At 39.0% G+C, this 18,525-nt stretch overlaps 1 protein-coding gene across 1 annotated transcript in view; it reads right to left on the bottom strand.

Annotated features, from left to right (window-relative positions):
- Positions 1 to 18,127, bottom strand: part of LOC131679466 (neural-cadherin-like) — a 90,070-nt gene extending 71,943 nt beyond the window's left edge. The window contains exon 1 of the mRNA XM_058960196.1: positions 17,678 to 18,127. The gene's annotated coding sequence lies outside the window, so the exon portion shown is untranslated. The remainder of the gene's footprint in view (positions 1 to 17,677) is intronic.
- Positions 18,128 to 18,525: the final 398 nt, after the last annotated feature.

Raw genomic sequence — 18,525 nt, 5'->3', positions numbered from 1 at the left:
TATTCGATCAGTTCAGTATGTAGAAACTCTTTCTGTCGACCGTCTCAACTTTCGCAAAACTGATTTTGTAAAGCTGCGCAGTTCTCTGTCGCAAATTGATTGGAGTGTACTGCATGCCCAAGTGAGTGTTAATGCTGCAGTTGCCATCTACAAGCGACTACTACTGAACTGTGTTGAGACCTCAGTGCCTAAATGTCAGCCTCCTAGCAAGCCACCCTGGTCAAACAGCACTCTTCGAAAGCTAAAACGTACTCGAGCAAAAACCCTACGTGCGTACACAACTCGACGGTGTCCTCTTTCTAAGCGCATGTTCACTTTAGCCAGTAATGAGTATCGTTGTTACAACAAGCTTCTGTACAAACGCTATGTAAACCGCATCCAGAATAATCTACGCCGAAACCCGAAGGGCTTTTGGTCATTTGTCAACACGAAGCGTAAAGAAACTGGACTTCCATCAAGGATGCTTTACGACGGCGAAGAAGCTACGACAACTGTGGCGAAATGTACGCTGTTTGCCAGATTCTTCTCGAGTGTTTTTTCAACTGACTCGCCAACCACAAACGAACTCGAAAATGCCTCTCGCGACGTTCCTGCTTGTGCTGTTGATTTGGATGTGTTTACTGTCTCTGAACAAATGGTTATATCTGCAATCCTGAAAACCAAGTCATCTTATGCACCCGGCCTCAGTGCTATACCTTCAACTGTATTGAAAAAATGTTCGGACTTACTTGTAACACCACTTGCATATATTTTAACCTATCGCTTCAGCAGCAAACGTTTCCTGAGGATTGGAAATGCTCAGTTATGTTCCCGGTATTCAAGAAAGGTGACAAACGCAACATAGCGAACTATCGCGGAATCTCTTCGCTAGGAGTCGAATCTAAAGTTTTTGAATCAATTATCAACGAGGCGTTATTTTCTGCTTGTCGACACTACATTAGTACATCTCAGCACGGATTTTTCCCAGGACGTTCAGTCGAGACGAATCTCGTCTGCTTTACGTCATTTTGCACGGAACAAATGTCTAAGAAATTTCAGGTGGATACAATATACACTGATCTAAAGGCAGCTTTTGATAGAGTTAATCATGAGATACTGATAACAAAGCTTGATAAGCTAGGGTGTTCTACTAGATTCTGCCATTGGCTTCGATCCTACCTTGTGCACCGTGAAATCGTTGTTCAAATTGGCGATATTGTTTCAGAATCCTTTTTCAACACTTCCGGAGTTCCTCAAGGTAGTACGCTAGGTCCACTACTTTTTTCACTGTTCGTGAACGATGCGGTTTTCGTTCTTAGCCGTGGAGGAAAGCTGTTTTTTGCCGACGACTTAAAATTTTTTCTTGTTATACGAAATGAAGCCGATTGCCGTGAGCTACAGCATCTTATTGACACCTTTTATAGCTGGTGTGTAAGAAACATGATGGTCCTTAGCGTTGCAAAATGTTTTGTCATCAGCTATTATCGAACGAGAAATATGGTTACCTTCAACTATAACATCGCAGGAACTCTACTACAACGCGTTGACCACGTGAAGGATCTAGGAGTCATTCTTGATGATAAGCTAACGTATACTCATCACGTCTCAGCGACAATCGACAGAGCCAATCGTTTGCTGGGATTTATTTTCAAAATATCCAACGAATTTCGGGATCCTCTATGCTTCAAGGCTTTTTATTGCTCATTGGTGCGCCCGCAGTTGGAATTTGCAAACGTCGTTTGGTGCCCGTATCAAGCTACGTGGAGCCTTAGGATCGAAGCAGTCCAGCGTAAATTCATACGATATGCGTTACGTGAATTGCCGTGGAACAATCCATTAAACCTGCCACCGTACGAGGACCGTTGTCGTCTTTTGGGACTTAATACTTTAACACGCCGGAGACATGCAGCGCAAGCTACCTTCGTGTCAAAGATTCTGCTGGCTGAATATGATGATCCGGAGCTACTAGCGCAAATCAACCTCTACGCGCCTACCCGTTCTCTTCGCCCTCGAGCCCTGCTGCATTCTGAAATGCGCAGCACTAACTACGCTACCAATAGTCCAATTTTAGCAATGAGTCGTCGCTTCAACGAGTTTGCTGAAATTTTCGACTTCGTCATGAACTCTTCGCAGTTTCGTCGTCGTGTATTGTCACTATTTTAATTATGTTTAGTTTACCTTAGTTTAGTATAGTTCATTAAGACAAATTGTCAGTTGGACTTTTTTTTATACAAATACAAATACAAATACAAATCAGTTAAAAATGTGCTAGGTGGAAGACGAAAACAGAAAATTGATCCTGCACACACCAGCGATGAAACCCCGTTCCGGTAGGTTTCCGCACAAAAGTTTCATCTGGGTACAGCACGAGGAGCCCGCCAAATTTAAACTTGTTTACGCCGATCAATTGTCCAGAAATTTATGATCTGGCAAGGAAGTTGCAGCTGTGAACTCAAGACCAAACTATTCATACCCAAGAAAACGATGGACTCGAAGCCACATAAGCAAGAGTGTCTGGAGAAGGCCCAATGAAGTTCTGGATAGATTTGGCAAGCTTGGGTGGTACAGGGTTACCGTGACAATAAAGAATATTTCATCCGCAAGGATATCCATAAATGACGTAGCATTATATGGAGGAGGGGGAGTTTTGTATTTTGTGATGATATGTGACGACGAAGGAGTAGGAGGTCATGTCATGCTACGTAGATTTTTTTTAAAGGGAAATAGGGGTTGACCTGATGTCACGAAATCTTACCCGTTTCAACATTGTTTTTTTTTAATTTTTTGCTGATCAAGGAGGTATTTAGAGGTTTGTGATGAAATGCTGCGATGGGGGAGGGGGGTTTTAAAAATCACTCAAAAAATGCTACGTCATTTATGGATGGTCCCATACACTCAATACAGTCTAATCGAAGAGTATTAGGCTATTGTTAAGCGGAACTTAACGAAAACTGTAAAGACGACTCCGGACGCTGCACAAACAGCTCGACGTAGGAAGAAAATGCCGGCGGTATTGACAGGCCAGTGCACTGTCGACACTTCAGTGTCGGATTTTCGGAGTGAGTGCGTGGATAAATATTCTTTTCTCGGCTTCCATCTTGCACAACTTTTTTAAGACGTGCGTATCGTGTATTGTTCTGATAAATCACTGTCACATTATTCTAAATCCAAGCGCTAGGTGTGCTGTTATCGAATAAATAATGTGTTTTAATTCTAAGAGGAGAAGACTTTATTAATTTTCTTTATATTTCTTTTATTAAAGTATTTAGTGAATCGCGACGGATATGCATGTAAATAACTTTAATGACAAAAGGCACTGGAAGGAAATGACCAATTAACCCTCCGAATCAGGTGGGATTAGATACGACCCTATGTTCTATTGGTTGTAGGCTATCGCATGCGTGGGGAGGGGAACGACTTTTCGTTTTAGGTACCCTTGAACAAGATAAATTTTAAGCATTGAAATAATTTGATTAAAAAGAACTACCCAAGCAACCAGAAGTTCGGATAATACTTAAAAAGCACACTTTAAAGTTCACATAAAGTTCTTAGCGAACTTTCAAGCTGCTTAAGCATTAATGGAACTTGAAAGCTGCTTAAGCCGCTATTAGAACATAAAACGTACTGAAAAATTACTTAAAACGAGAAGCTTATGCAGCTCCCTTATACGAACTTTTGGTTACTTGGGTATTTCACTAAAAACGATGTTTCAATATTAATAAAGGGGTTCTTGTGCAATAAAAAATGAGGATCGGATACGACTCTACCTGGTCTTCGGCAACTTTAATTGTCACCTGGTCTGTGAAGGATTAAAGTGATGATTGAAAAGTTTCTTTCTCTCGGAATAAACTTGATTTTTTTTTTTCAAATATGTCAAGGTTTGAGACTAAAATGAAGGACATTTGATGTACAATTAAGGTCGCTTGCCATAATCGTTAAAATTAAGGACATGACCTTTAAAAAATACGGTTGATAACCCTACGTAATATCGATACGCATACTGGAAGGGTTTTTCACACACTATCGAAAAATATAATTATTCGTAGAATAGATTGAAAGTCACCCAAAATATCACAAAATGTTTAAAATTAGGAAAATTTACTCAGTATGCTTGAAAACACAATATCGTCCACAACTTCTACAAAATAAAATGTTATGCAACATAAACACAATGCAAAATGTATTTCACATTACTTTAAGTACACAACGAGAGACAGTGTTATATGACTAGTGAAAACGGAGAAAAGTACACTCCACCAACTTACCCCAACCGCCAACGAGCCCCAGCCTCCTCTATGGCTCGACGTTGGAAGGGGAAAAACAAGAATGATCATAATTAGTGAGTACTTTTCTGGTCCCAAGTGAATGCAAACTATGGAATCGATCGGTTGCTCCTCGGTTTGGCGCATTACGTTTAAAGTTTGTATAGGAATTCTTCTGGGAAAATAAACTTTTTTGCATGTTCGCTCATACAGATAGCTATTTTACTCAAATTGAAATATCAATTCGGTAAAAAAATAGTCCAGAGTGTAGTTAGCAATTTTTCCGAAAACTGTAACTTGCTCAGATTTTTAATCAAAATTTTAATACTGTTTCAAGATAAAAGGATAGATTTAATCGTAGAAATTTATAAATTCTGACAACACTGCCAATGTACCACCGAAACCAACTGTTTGATACTAAATATTTAAGAATGTATTAGTCGCAGACTTTTTACTCGACAGAATTTTTAGAGTGATTTTCAGAATTGAACCTTTCTATCTTAAAATCGTAATGAGACTTTTTTTAAAAATTCCAGCTGGTAACATTTTTCCACAAAGTTGTTAACCTCATTCTGTACAAACCTTTTGTAGGTTTGGCTTTTCAGTTTGAGTGTAATACCGATCTGCAAGTGCGTAAATGCAAAAAAGTAGTGTTTCCTATACCAAACTTTAACCGCAATGCAGAAATCCGAGGAGCCCCAGACAATTTTCACAACCATTTGGGACTTTAAAAGAAACTCAAAAGGTGCTGTGCTGGAAAATAGCATACATTTAGTCACTCTAATACCCACTGTTACAGCCCGGAGCACTCGCTGTTTTGTTCGCCGAAAGTACCTTCCTGCCCCCACACTGTGCCGTGTACCAAAACAGACATAAAATGTACATTGTAGATTCCCTATTTAATTGACCTAAGCATGCTTAAAAAGCTTACATTTCCATCCGTAATTTCCGCACTTTATTCTTCCTATCACCTCATTCATTCATGATTTATGTTCCCAGCAGTGCCGAAATGGCACAGAACGAAACCCAACCCAACCCGCTCGTGGGATCCCGACCGGCGCGGGTGCTGCAAAAAGCATCACCGTCACGACGATCTCGAACGCGAGGAGAAAAGATGAAAGGTCGAGTAGCTGTAATGCACTTGCAACCAGGGATGCAGTAGGTAATAGCGAGACGCGAACATGAACTATCACTTCAGTTTATCATCAGGTGAAGCGAAACATTTCCTCGAGGCCCGGTTCCGACAGAGACACTCCTGGGATCCATTTCGGGGCTAGGAGGAAGTAATGCACTTAATTTATTTTAGCTCTATCAAGACCCGCTCTTCACTGGTACAGTCCTGACCCGGGCAGTCTTCCCGGGGGACCGAAAACGAGGTAGAGTAGATCAACATTTTCTAGATAGCTCCGTCCATGTTGGGTACCCTCGAAGTATTCGCTTTCATCACAGCATTACCGCCCAGTTCGCTGTCGAACCACGGGCGGATCTCAGGTGTTAGGCAGGTTGATTTTTTCCCTCTTCATTCCATTCAACGCTACCTGGAGCAGAAAACCGAGCCCGTGGTGCTGTTTGTTTTAATTTTAATGAAATTATGTTGCACTCGTTTCCCTGACCCGGTATTTATAGAAAAGACCGTAGAACTTGAACCTGAACATCTTGCAATAGCCAGACCGTAACATCATCATCACCAGCATCAGTACTGGTGTTGGCAACGGCTTGGCATTGAAGCAATTTCACGAATTTGCTCTCACCTGCATTCCTTCCGCAAGTAACTCGCCTGCAATGTTTAACGAATCTACAGGGTTGGGCTGGAAACCGCGTGATAGTAGAGAGATCGTGCCTCGAGCATCCGTACACCTCAGTTCCAACTGCAGCTATCGGAAAAGCGTTCGCATTTCGGAAAAGAACCACAAGTTTACCCTTCGTTAACGTGTGTCGGTTGTTGTTCAAATTGCACTTAAATTCCACTTAAAATTGTTGATTACTCTGAATTGTTTCTCTGTGTTGGTTTTTCTTTGTACTGTAAGGTTATGTTTGAGACAAAGCAAAGTTGACTGGTTCGAAACCACTTACCATAGCTTGGGGGGAATATCGTCGATCGTGACCCGGTAAACTGATACTCGTACGCCAAAAGAAAGCGTGGTTGGCACCCCACGGTGGTAGATAAGTGCGGGATGACTCTGCGGTTACGATTATTCTTCGAGAACGCGTAGAAAGTTGAAACCTTCTGGCAATTAGAAAGAGTGTTGATCTCGTTAGGGCAATGGGTATACGTAACCTTTGACATTATTTAGGGCCTGTTCGACTGGGGCTGGCGTTTTAAGTGCTTGGCGGAAGATATATCGTTTCCGTTTTTTTGTGGAGAGGTCATTTACATAAATTTTCGAAATGACATGCGAATTGCAGAATTCATGTTATAAGTTCTATACTTTTGATTGATTGTTTTCGTATGATGCGCTAGATTTATTAAATAAAAATTAATGCTTTGCCTGTGGTACCGGGATACTGCCGCCAGGTGCGCCACTGAGTTTGATCAAACAGACAGATTTTCAAGACGACATCGTTATATGTATTATTATTATTTACGTGACATATTCATTGCGGGAAATGTTTGTACGACGACGCTGTCTTTACTGCGGTATTCTTTGAGAAGTATTTTTTATTTATTTCTCGATAAAGAAGTTTATGGTGTGAACTCCGAAAATTAAAACGAACAGATACTAGAGCAAATAAGTTTACCCGAAATGATGGAAACAGTTCCTAATGATTAAAATATTATGATTACTATGAGTGTAGTGTTAGCAAACTAATCCCAAATGAACAGTTCAAACCTGCACCAAAAACCAAACACGTTAATTAACACAGTCAACCTCAATCCTCCGACCAGTACTTGCCTGTGCATACTACAGTTGACACATGCCACTATTGGCACTGGCTATCATTCTGACGAAACTGATTTCCCCTTTTCATATATATCGGTGGAATTCTGCCTGAACGAATAGCTGCTGCGCTGGCTTCGTGCCACATTAGCATGCAATAACATAATTCCGACAATTACTACCGCAGTATGGAACAAAGGATGATAAAAAAAACAGAAACTCTGCTCACCCACCTTTCCAACGAGGCACATTACATAAATGTATCTGTATATCCGGCAGACTAGTTTCAACAGAAAATCCGAACCGTTTTGTCGGTCAGATTCGGAGTGGTCGAATCGGTTGCTGCCATGCCGCGGCGAACGCATACTACTCGGGGAATGGCATAAAAAAATTTGTCACATTCAAATCGACGACAGTCAGGAGACTAGCTATCTGGCGTTTTCGGATGGTGCCGCAGACCGCAGTCAGCAGTGTGCGAAAGGGAACACGTCATGAATATTTGATACCACAGGACTCCGGGTAGCACGGGATGCCACACGAGATGGGCGCGCTGCCGTCCGGATCCGAAACAGGGTTATCGCGAGGAGAGTGGGCCATGATTTAAATAATAGAGGAATGTAGCACAGGGAATCAAATAGAAAAAAGGAACTTTTGAATAAACGACCAATATGATGAATAGGACTCATTTAGGGACGGTACGGGCAAACAGTGGAATGGGAGCAAGGGTGACGAAACAAATGCTGGCAGGATTCGACATTCATGATAGATTGAAATTCGGATGAAAGCGACCGGGTGTTGATGAGTGGTGATGGAATTGAATGGAACCTTAGCACAGTTGGTGGCTTTTCACTTTCTGCTCCCCCGGGGGGTTGAAGTCACTTGAGTCGTAATAATGAATGTATTTGAGAAGGTTGATAAAATTTAGCTAGTATCGTAAACGGCTGACATCGCGGGTAAGGGTACGATTTTTTCCAACAGAATGACCTAGATGATTTGCCGAATCGAACAGTCTGCTTCCTTGTTATAATGCCAGAAGTTATTGCAGCACCGTAGCGTAACCTACTGTCTAAGTGGCTATCGGGATTTTACGATTGAGTTTACGATCCTCTGAAATATTCTGCCCTATGAAATTCGCTACTTATACCTAATAAAGACATAAAATAATTGGGAGTTTATTACAGCGCGCTTTTTTGTTTGAGGGTTCTTTGAACGTTTTAAATATCTGCATAGTTTTCGCAGTCAGGGTTTGTTTACTGCACAAGCGGCAGTATTTCTCTCCTGTTTCTGTTCGGTAGAATTATGAAGTGTACCGCATTTTTCATTCAAATAAGAGCGTAGTTGCGTCTCTGTGTTTCGCCAGTTTTTTTGACAAGGCTCTTTCCAATGTACAAACAATAAAACCAAAAATATTCCTAATTTAAAAAAGTTTTTATCTATTTATGTGTGTTTTTTCAGAGCAAAGTGTTGACTTTAACATACTATACAAATATTCAAAAGTAGTTTTCCACTATTATTCTAGGTTCAAGGAGGAGAGCATTGAATTCTGACGAGAACTTGATTTATTGTCATAAAATAAGTCAGGATAGTAGTATCATTCCCAGGTACACACACAATTACTGTTTGAAAGTCTAACTGAAAAATAAATCCAAAGCAGACAACAAAAAGGCGCAGATCTGAGACTCAACCAAAGGCGCCAGAAGACTAAGCTACGGTCCTGTTAGTCCAGAATAAACAACGAACAACACAAAGACTAAAATTTCAACAAAATAACGAAAATTATTTCAAACTTTTTCCACTCGATTTCTCAGTTCCATATAAACAAGGGGAAAGGAAATGTAGTAAAGATCGTAAAGTAAGCTAGATCAATTATCATCGAGAAGATAACCCCATGCCGGACCATCTCGATGCCGGGAGGAGTTCCGCAATATCACAAATTTGCCGATTCCCAACCCACGTCCAACCAAACCTGCTCTAAGTTGAGTAAGTTGAATCTCTGGTTTACATGCACATGAGATTTTTGGTGTTCCTGGAAACATTGGAAACTCTGCATTTCTTCTCAATTGTCTGAAACCAGTTGCTGTTTGCTTCGGATTTGAGGCAGAGCTTTCTCTTACTAGTATACATGGAGGCCTTTCATGAGAGAAAAAATATTGTTACAAAGACCCATTTGCTTGTAATTAGTGCAATACTGCATGCATGACACGCGCGGCACAAACATCCGATTATGAAAACGATCCTTGTCGAAGAAGACGCAAAGAAGTCTCACCCGGTGCGATTGTCACCCAAAATCTTTGCTCACTGGAGCAAGGGGTTCTTGAAACAGCCAAATATGCCAAGTTCAAACCGATAACTACACCATCGATCTCAACTTTGTGAGCGGGTACATAAACGAAGAAAAGGAATAAGAGACAAATGTCATGGGAGATATAAATTGAAGAACAATCTGACTTTGATAGTAAAGCAATAACATGGTCATTTTTTTTTATTTCAATTATAGAGGTTTTAACCTTAAGGTCATTCGCCTCTTCGGGTTAGAAAAATCTCTTAGGAAAAATTTCTAACCCTATGTGCGGGGTCGGGACTCGAACCCAGGTGCGCTGCGTACAAGGCAATCGATTTACCAACACGCTACGCCCACTCCCCCGAACAAGGTCATTTATCTTCACACGATATATGGCTGGATGCAACCTATTTTATTAGAAACTAGAACGAAGAATATGTGAAAAACTTAATTAGCATCTTTGTTTCATTTGCTTGTGCAAAAAGATGAGTGGATGAAGTTTGGAATATAACCGAAATTGAATTGAGATGGGACTTGAGTTTGGAAATGCAGTTTTTATTTTGTTTGTAAGCCAAATGTTTTAGAAATCCATGAAATGTCGAAATCTGCAGTGAATTCGAAAAAAAAAACATTTTATTTCCAAATCTCAATTTAAAAATTAAAAATGTCATGGAGGTAACCTTCCACAACATTTTTTTTATGAGAAGATGCAGGATCCGTTGTTTCGAGCATTTCTAAGACGTTTGGCATAGAAAATAAATTCAAAGCAGCCTTTTCAAACCCCAGTATCAACTCAAATCCAGAATCTTCCATGTTCTATAAAGGTTATATTTAAAAAAAATCAGGTTGGCATTAGATCTCGACTTTTCATTACATCCTTGCAACTATTGTAGGAGTACTGTATTGAGGATTGGAAGGAAAAATTTGAGCAGCTTCCAGCACTGCGTAGAACGCATCGAAAAAAGATTTTTCGTGTCACCATTTTCAAGGAAAATAGTTTTGCAACCCTAAATGCTCTAGAAAAAAAAAAGTTAAAATAGGTTAAACCTATTTCAACGCTATCTTGTCAATTATTAAAACATGTTTTAACTCTATGTGAACATAGTATTCAATTATTTATTCCACTTAAATCGTACCTAAAAAAACTATTTTAATTCTTGTGAATCCCGCCAATTCTTGAAGCTTTAGAAGTGATTTAAATCTCAATTGTTACCAATGAGCACGAACAAATAGAAAGAATTGGTATTTTATTTGTACTAGTTATCTAGTGCAGAGAAGCTTTGCTTCGCGTGTTAAAACTATTCAAGTAGAAAAATAATTATTTATTTCATTATCACCTTGTAAATTTGTTCAAGACTGTTTCCATCGAAAACATTAAAGTAGAATACGCAAATGTGGGCATATTACGACGTGTCAATTCGAGAGTACGTCTGCGTCTGAAGATGAATTAATTAAACGCATCAATTTGTTACCGGATGGCGTAACCTAGGGTTCCTAGTACCAACTCTTTCTGGCGAGAATCGGTTCCATGGTACTGAAGCCCCTGGTACAGGTATCGAACTTTTGTTATAATAAGAGATCAAAAACACTTCAGAGTGGAATTAGATGCTCAAAATTATGATTATGATTAAGTTAACAAACTTAAAAAGTATTCAGATGAACAAAGCATGCCAGCAATATTGATATATATGGAACAATATTTCACATTTTAGATGTGTAGATTTTTAGCAAATGCGGCACCTTTGATTCCGAGATTGCTTTTGAAATCAATTGCTTTTCGGTAGCGCAGTTTTCTTCATATTTAATAGCTGCTAGATGCTAGAAACAAGGATTCTTTCTTCTACCACCTCTCGAGCACAATTCGGCGCAATTCATTGCACAGTGGCTAAATGCAACAGTATGGTATGCCTGCTCCGCGGCTCCTTCCTCTTATGTACACCTGCTCTCATTACCAGTTACTACCTTTTCCACAAGTCAGAAAATGCAAATCACGCCATTCTGAACGATTCATGCGCCTTTCAAATCCAAAAGTTGTAGGTACTAAATCGGTGTTCGTTCTTTTGTAGATAAAAAATGAACAGCAACAGACGTGACTAATGGGAACTAATCCGTCATTGTCTTCTTGTTTAAATGCTTTGAAATTTAATGCAATATCATTGTAATTATTTTTGACAAAGTATTTTAAAATAATCCTTTCAGTGCATGGCAGTTACTAACGTTAAACTTGTAATGCCACTTTGTTGGTCGAGCTTACCTACATCTATACACTACAAATGACAAATGCACCGCAAGAATAACTTAAGTAACAGTTCTCTTTCCATTCAAATTGTCATAGTTTCCGCAATCGTTACATTTGCAATATATGATTTTTTTTTAAATTTGACTATTTGAGGTTATTTAGTAGGGTATTTGAGGTTATTTAGTAGCAATCATAGTTCTGTTAGTATTCCATATTTAATTTTGTTTTGAAAATTTTACTCTTCATCTTGCATATCGCCAACAATGCAGGAACAACGGACTCCTAGTGATATGGGGTAACTCACTCCCTGTCAGAATGTGATCCGTACACCGAAAACTAAATATCACAATGACGGTCCGCGAATATATGAATGGCCGCAGGGTTTCAAAATCGATTTTACACACGCGAAGTCACATACACGCGAGCACACGCGACAAACACGTCAACATACGAACGCTTAAGGCCTTCGCGATCATCTACGCACACCTATGCCCGCAATCGCGCATTCTTGATAACACTCCGGTAACGTTTTAGTACTTACGAAGTTACAAACGCGGTCTCAAACGCGAACCCGCAAACGCGCGCGATCATAAATCGGTCACGTCCGGAAATCTTTAACCTTCATTCTAGCAATTTAGGTCCATACATTCAGTTGGACCAATCAAAAAAATAAAGCTCATATCCACTAGGCCACACGTTCTAGGGCGACATGACTGAAAACTCTAATAATATGGAAGAACCCACTGTCTTCTGGAATCTGAATCGTACACGAAAAATTAAGTGTCAGATTCACGGTCCGCGCGCGATTATTCTAGAACATACGCGAATATGCGAAAGGCACACGGTTATGAAATAAAATTTATACACGCGAAGTTACATACACGTTAGCACACGCGACATACAAACGCACACGCGATCGAGCACGTTAACGTACAAATGTTCGAGCCGTTCGCGATGATGCACGCGATCGCGAGTCCCTATGCCCACACATACCTGAACCGTACAATGAATATCACATTCAGAATCACGGCCCGCTACAATGGGCCTAAAGCAGTATTTTAGTGGGCGACATATTTTCTTCTAATACATCAAAACTCTAGCTTCTATTACTCAAAAAATATAAGTACTTATAATACCAAAATTGATTGTGAAATTTTGAAAAAAATCGCGTACGCCATTTTTTTCAACTATACCTCGAGTCATGACCTTATATGCATTTAAAAAAGGATTATCTTTCGTTTGCCCTAAGAAGTGATATTAGTATTCCAAAGAATTCCATGTTTGTCGAAAAGTTCAAAGTGGTTCGATATGTGGTGTCATGAAACAAATTATTCGCCTTAAAACAATCTTAAAGTTGTCTGCAGATTACTTCAGTTTATAATCAACTTTTGTGGTTATTTGGATAAAACAGTTTTTCTCAGGAACACCCTAACCTTTGATTTAAATTTGCTATAAAATGAAAAATATGTCTGATAGAGCTTACACGTCTTTTCCAATTTTTTTCTAAAATTTGTCGCTCGACAACTTCATTGATGGTCGTTTAGTTCTAGGTAGAATGACTAAATAGTTAATTTTTTAATCTTGGTAAAATTAGAACCGTGTTTTAACAAAAAAGATGGGGCTCACAAATTACGAAAACTTTTCCGTCGACTTTATAGGGCTAAATTTTTTCGTTTTTGGTAAAACCTTAAAATTCCAGCTAAATTTTCATTCTGGACCACTGTGCAGTGTTCGTAATGGTACCAAAACATCCATTTTATTAATTGCGCTCTAGGAGGTGATTTTAGGGATTTGTTGTGCTAGGAATACTTTAGAATAGATGGGATAGAAGTCACCTTCTTTTGATATATACTGAATTATGATTAATCCACCTAAAAGAGACATAGAAAATTTATGTCCACTAACATTCGAGATAGAGTCATGATATCAATGACAAAGTTATAGAAAATTATAGTACGAGAAAACTGGCTAAATAGCAAACTCTTTAACATATAATGGTGTTGAGATGAAGATCATTATTTATGAGAGAAACCCTAAAAACATTTTTTAGATTTTTCCAATTTTTCAAATGTTTCTAAAGTTGTTAGGTTTAAGAACTTTCAGATATATGACGAAGACGTCAAAGCATTTAACTTCAAAACTTAAGAGTTATTGAACAAAGCAGGGTAAAAATGCCGTAATTTTGAACGTCGATTCCTAAGAGCTGTGGAAATATGTGGAAGACATTTAAATTCCATGAGAAAGACAATGAGAAGTACCACAAGAAAAAAAAATACTAGTCACAACGGGCATTCACGGTCCTGTAAATCGAAAAAACTTTCCTGCAATTTTTTCTTTTTTCTATTTTGTAACCAAATAAGTAGAACTTTTTCAACATAACTACTTTTGGGATTTTTCCTATGTGTCAACTGTTCTCAAATAATTGGGACTATCAAAATACACATACAAATTGAGAACAATTTCGAATATGAGAGCTGAAAAACGTGCAAAAAATTTGACTGTGCATATTCGCAAGAGTAAGAACGTATTTGATGCCGTTTTCACGAAATTTCGTTCATAAAATATTTGAAGAATTGAAAAAAATTCAGAAAAAATGTTTTAGTGAAAAATTGATTTTTAGGTAGCTTCCACAAACATGGCGCTATAGGGGACGGGCATAGCGTAGTTGGTAAATCAATTGCCTTGTACGCAGCTCACCTGGGTTTGATTCCCAACCCCGCATATAGGGTTAGAAATTTTTCAAAAGGAGATTTCTCTATCTTGAAAAGAGGCGAATGACCCTAAGGTTAAAACCGCTATAATCAAAATAAAAAAAACATCGTGCTTTGCATTTAGGAGAGTTTGCATATTTAGCAAGTTATCTCGCTGAAGAATTTTCAATAACTTGACAATTAGTTAGAAATAATTTTTCTATCTTATTTTTAGGTGGATTGATCATAATTCAATAAACATCATAAGAAGAGGGCTTTCGTTCCAAAAAAGTAATCCTAACCAAATCAATAAAGTCAACTCCTAGAGCACGATTAATAGAATGCACGTTTAGGTACCTTTGCAGCTACTGTGCATTTTTTCAAATCGTATGGCATATTGATTTCAATCAATACCACTGCAAAAACAAAATAGACATTTTTTGAGAATTTCATTTTGTTTCGTTTTTCCATCATACATTTACTCCGAAAAGAAATGTATAATTAAAAAAGCATAATTTTTCTATAACAGTACAATAATTTACAATAAAGTCTAATGTTATGGTGCAATACAAAAACAATAAACTTTAACGTTTTTACAGCGAATTTCAACGAAAAATCGACTTTCATAGTGAAAAAGAGCGGGTTGGCTATGTATCGACGTTTTCCATGTATTTTTTCCACATTTAAGTTTGATTTCTTGTATCTCTTTTTGGAGGACAGTAGAATTAATTGCTATCTCAAATTTTATCGTAAATTTAACTCTGCAATAACTCTCAATGATTGGTTATAGAGTGAATACTATGGTCGAATGCTATTCGAGTAGATAGCACTGTGAGCTACTTGTTGATATGTTCAAATATTATTTAAAGAATGGCGTATATGAAGGAAATACGAGATAAATAGATGTGGAAATTACTGGTAATATATATTTTAAATACAACTTAGGGTCACCTCAGATAGACCTGCTCTACGATTAAGAACCGAAACCTTGAGCTTCGAGAATATCAAAAGAATCTCGCAGGAGGAAGAAGCTTGAAACAGAACTTTAATAATAAGTAGGGTATAGTGGGGTCAAGCAGGTCAGTTTTCTTTGCGAGCTCGTGCGACGGTATTTTGCTATTTTATTTATCCTTTTTTTATTTATTCTTTTTTTTATTTGCACTTATTTTACAAACAAGCACTCGTTGGAAATTTTTTACATCAGGCAACGTTTTGGCAATAATGATGTTATGCCTGGTTAAATATTTTTTAAGCTAAATCTAATCACACGGAGGTACTTTTAATCGATGTTTTTGAAATCTGAAGGTACGAAAGGTAACTATATTCGAGGTTAAATAAAACAATGTACACGCCTAGAAAATCAGTGGTTCAACTTTTATTTGAAGAGTATGAATACTGTAGATTATTTAAAAATAAATAACACAAATAATAAATGCAATACATTGACGTCGTTCAGGTAATAAAATGAGGAATTGGCAAATAATGTGTAAAATCATAAATCCGTGGAAGAACATGTTAAAAAAATATGTTTTTTTCAGCATCTGTGTCCAGCTTTGTACTTGCAAATGACTGTCCTCGTCGTCGCCAGCGTGTGAAATTGAAGTTGTGCATTCTGGCACACGTGGTTGCTTAGTTGTACAAGGATCACATTTGCGCTTTAAAGAACGTAATGTTTCGAACGGAACCTTGAATTGTTTAGATTGTTTAGAGGCTGATCGAATACTGGCGCCGTCTTCAAGAGATGCAATTGCGTTCTTTGTGTCCTCTTCACTTCGTTTTGGCGTATTTCGTACCAAATTACGCACCATTTCCGGTCAAAATAATTCAAATTTACATTGTAGTAATGATTTATAGTGTACCCAAATGGCTGACCTATAGTGCCCCCAATCGTATGTTTCATATTGATGTTCATATTTTTTTTAAAAAACAAAAGTATCGAAAAACCAACACAAAACTCGTGTTCAGCATTATTTTTTACGTAAGAAAAACCTCACTTGACATTTTTTTACATTTATTAAATGTACTGTACTGAGCACGAAATGCGTTTTCGCAGAACAACACGTGAAAACATAAACAACAACAACCAGTACGTCTGATCCACGGTAACAGCCGAAAGGACCGTCAACGACGGTGTTCTCTACCGTGTATCTATTCACGCAACCCCCTATACCTATTGTGCCCCCATACATAACTGTCCCCATTCTACTCTAGAATAAATTGGTAAATTTAGATTATCAAGTTTAGTAGAAAACATCAAATCTCATAATTGCACTATGGAACATAGGACTATTCCCAACCCAGTTCTTTTTCTTGCGATTTCACCTAAATTGCTGTAGGAATGTGGCATACTACACTTCCCTCACTTATAATTAGAGTATGGTGGAACAATTCGAACTACAATCGACCATCGACACACGTTCCCAGTGCAAGAGGCAATCAACGAACCGACCCTCCTACAATCCGCGAGGATACTTCGAACGGAGGGTTCAAGTTATGTTTTGCTCAATCCAGCGGCAATGCACGTTGAGTGTGCTACACATGACAACAAAAGCTTGAAGGGTTGACCGCGAGGAAATGCATTTGAAATCATTAAAACATATTTCCTCGAACGAACTCCCGACCTGTGAGGGTATGCGCCGGATTATGACAATCGACATGCACGCGATAGCACCATGTTTCGTGCTCATTTGAACAGGATGGAGTAATGCAAAAAATATGTCAGCACTCCGCAGGGTGGTTGGCGTAAAGCGGGGCTCAATTAGTCGTGATTGATGTAAAATAAAAATAAACGGCATACCGTACAGAATTCGGTTTACTACAAACGCATTTCCTCTTTCTAATTACCGGTCGGGGCGCAGAAAAATTGCACAGAATAAAGTCGTATAAACGCGCTTTTTTTTCCTTTCCGTTAACGTTAAGAAAACGACGGCAGCCAGAATCCTCGCTAGACGTTCGCTCTTTTGCTTCCCGAGACAACCGTAGTAGTACACCACCACCACCACAAACGAACCGAACTCAAAAAGGCTCCCCACGAAGCCCCCTCTTCACTGCTGTGTGTCAGTCTTAGCAGACATTATCGGAATTTTCGGTGCACGAGAACCTGCCAAATGGCGGCCATATTTGTTTTCTCCTGCCCGTCGGAAAATTTGCGGAAATGAAGAGAATTTCCACAAAAGTTTTCTAAATACAAAAGTAGACTGAAAATATTTTGATGTGGTTATCATTTTTTCTTCGAATAATAATGATTTGCTTACTTCACTCTTAATATAATCTGTGCTAGTATAAATGAGAACATGCTGCACCCATTTTCTCCCCATTATCCTGGTGATCCGTTTCACTAATCCTACCTGCACCGCTACCCGTTTTGAAGTTAAAATTAATCCGTTTCCTGCTTACTTTGCTCTAGATCGATGATTAGTATTCCATTAGATTCGATATCAGCTCCTAGGCCGTGGACAGCAAGCAAACCTGCCGACACTTGGCGAATTCCCAATTTACGCCTAGTGTCCTGAGCTTCAATCGTATGTAGAAAATCACAGTTCACTCAGTTTTTCTCACAACACTATTCCGAAATACACTCGGCCTACAACCGAATTCAACTCGCAATGAGTCCGCGTAACAATTGCACTACAATTCAGCTAGTTCCGTTCTGGATTGCACCTAGAAAACCAGAAAATGTCCAACAAACAGCGAATCCTGCGACCACAGTTTGCAGCATATATTCAGCTAATACAAGAACTTTTTTCCTTACCCTCGTCGCTCTCTCGTTTGCTCTCGCGGCCCACTACTAGATGGCTAGCTGACTGGCTGGCTGACTGGCTGGCTGGCTGGTAGGCTGCATGACACTTGCACGATAGGGACCGTATATTCTACCAATACACGCACGATTGGTGAGTTTTCCGCTCGCTCTCGGGACGACTCGAAGGGTGTACGATTTTCACCGCCACCAACACCATCACCAGCACCACAGCTGCCAGCAGGAAAATGGTTCTATGCCGTAAAATCAATAAAATCCTCCCCGTGCGAACGCGTGCTGCTGACCGTCGACTATATCTAGGCTGGATGGGATAGTGATGCCAGAATGGAGGGTTGTTATATCGTTAAACATAAGACAGTAAATGAAACAATACTGACCAAAGAGGGTAATTGCTAATATTTTCAAATCGGCAAAATGTGTCAAGAAGTTTGCATAACG

Source organism: Topomyia yanbarensis, chromosome 2 (assembly GCF_030247195.1).
Source record: "Topomyia yanbarensis strain Yona2022 chromosome 2, ASM3024719v1, whole genome shotgun sequence".
Classification (NCBI taxonomy): domain Eukaryota; kingdom Metazoa; phylum Arthropoda; class Insecta; order Diptera; family Culicidae; genus Topomyia; species Topomyia yanbarensis.
This window is presented reverse-complemented; position numbering and strand designations above follow the sequence as displayed.